Below are 2,592 nucleotides of genomic sequence, written 5' to 3'. Positions count from 1 at the left end.
TCATGTGGAGGCTATACAATAGATCACATACAGTACAATTCATCAGACCCCAAATCGAAGGGATAGCTAGTTTGGCCCACAGACACAAACGGATGTCAAACAAGATTTAGGGGTACCACCGTAGGGTTTAGTTTCCATTGGCCAGACCAATGCTATGTACAAAGAGAACAGCCGGGGCTGTTGACATCATACTGTGTGGGGAAGTTATGCTTTGATTGGCTGAAAACCTTGACACTGTCCCAGGTGAAACAGCACTTATCCTTACTATCCGATGAGGTGGATTTAAGGAATTTTTTATTGGGTCCCCGATCGACACATTAAAAATGTTTTCTATTCGCTGTCTATAATGAAATCTGGAAAATCTCTCAACAAGAAGCTGCCGAGAGACTTTGTGAACTAGATAGAATTTGTAGAGATGACTAATGTGGAATGTTAATGGTTGCCTAGCAGCTTAGAATGTTATCTCTTGAGAGATGAAACTGAGCTGTGAAGCAGGCTGTGGATGAGCTGGAGGTTCCTGTGCCTACTCTTCAATAAAGACTACAATTTTAATATTTTCTTGGACTCATCTTTACATTGGCGACGAGGGAAACCTTTCTGCGCAAGGGGCAGATGCTGGGTACCTCCACCCTTGGATTTTGGAACAGTTTAAATACATCATCCACCGATTTGTGAGTAATTGATTAAATTCTTCACTCAACTGATGGAATTCTGAACTCAACTTCGAACTAATTTGCATTCAGATTGACTATTTTAGATATTTTTAAAATAATATCTGAATATCTGGAAGTTCGTGTGAATTGCTGCCGATATTTACAAGCCTTCTGCTATGAAAATGTTTAATAGCGCTTGTGAAATGCTAGCTGATGCAAGTAGACAGCGCTGAGAATAGTTCTTCGTGCACATCTCTACTTGGGATAAGTTCCCTTCACTTCTGTGTTTCACCCGCTGTACTTTATCCGATTTCGAATCGTGACCCTGCATGAAAGGAAAACTTTCTCTTACTGCTTTGAAGGAGGAAATCTGCAGTTCAAACTTCGTATCTTGGAGTCATCATTTTTTTTAAAGAAAAGAGAGAAAACGAAGATTTCGATCTTGACAATCTGGTGACTCTGGAATTAACTTTGTCAAGAATTGAAGGTTTTTATTTTAATTTGTTATGTTAGTTTCTTTATTTTAAACTAACTTTTCCTTCTTTTACAGGTGCAATTTGTTTAAAATGTCTGATCAAGCTTTGTCCACTCCACCTGCCTTTTTGCCAACCCCTGGAGAACCAATAATTCCTTGGAAAGAATGGAAAAAGTTGTTTTTTACCTACATTCTTGCCACTAGTGCTGATAAATATGGTCCTGTGCGTAGGCAAGCTATTTTACTACACAATTTGGGGGTGGAAGGTCGTAGATTATATGAAAATCTACCAGAAGTTTCCCTTGGTAGTGGAGATGGACAAGCTGCAAATGTTTATGAAATGAGTTTACAAATGCTTGAAATAAGGTTTACCACAAAAGTAAATTTAGTTATTGAAAGATACAAGTTTTTCTGTAGAGTGCCAAAAGTTGATGAAGATATAGCGTCATATGTTGGTGCTTTGAGAGGGTTGTCACTGACTTGTCAATTCAGCACTTTAACAGACTCACTTATTCGTGATCAGATAGTTAGATGCACTAATAATAAGAGAGTACGTGAAAAGTTATTGATTAAAGATTCTGGTCTAGAAGAAGCTATTCAAATAGCAAAGGGCTTGGAGCATATTGACATTTGGATTAAAGAAATGGATAAATGTACAAATTCTATTGTAAATAAGGAGGGTGCATTGAAAGTTTCTAGTTCTAAAGATTCTGAAATTCATGCAAATATTGATGAAACCAAAATAGCCAAACCTTTGGCTAAAATTCATGAAAAACCCAGTACTAAAGTTTTTGATAAGAATAGGGAATTTCGCCTAAACAGTGGTTTTATTAATGTGCAACCTATCAAATGTTACCGTTGTGGTGCACCCGGTCATATTGCTTCCAGTGTGAAGTGTATAGCCAGGAACGCAATATGTAGGACATGTGGTATGAGAGGCCATCTTGCTAAGGTTTGTAGAACTAAAATTCCTTCTGTTCATCAAATTGATGATTCTTGTGAAGATGTTTGTGAATTTATCCCCTCTATTGATAATGTCAAGGGTTTTCAACTTAATGTTGATGCTGAGGTTGAAATTAACAATATTGATTTGTCAGGTATTCCTAGGGAGAGCACTGACAAGCTGGATAAGCTTCATTATGTTATCAAGTTTGATACTGTGGGGGTAAACATGTTAATTGATTCTGGAAGTTTATATACCTTGATGTCAAAGGAAATGTACATTAAGTCATGGGGAGTATCTGCTAATATAAATAACTGGGATCCATCAGATATCAGAGCTGTAGGCTATGGGGGAAAGAACATTGACATTTTGGGTTTAAAATGGATGGTAATTGAATTTGATAACAAGAAACTCTATGGTAGAGTGTACCTAACTGAACAAGGTTCAAATTTATTGGGATGGCGTCACCAGAGAGATTTAGGTATAGTTTTAAATCCTAATGCCACTGTTCCAGTTCAGTC

The sequence above is a fragment of the Lissotriton vulgaris genome, chromosome 3_1, assembly GCF_964263255.1.
Source record: "Lissotriton vulgaris chromosome 3_1, aLisVul1.2, whole genome shotgun sequence".
NCBI classification, from domain to species: domain Eukaryota; kingdom Metazoa; phylum Chordata; class Amphibia; order Caudata; family Salamandridae; genus Lissotriton; species Lissotriton vulgaris.
Note: the sequence above shows the minus strand (reverse complement) of the source record.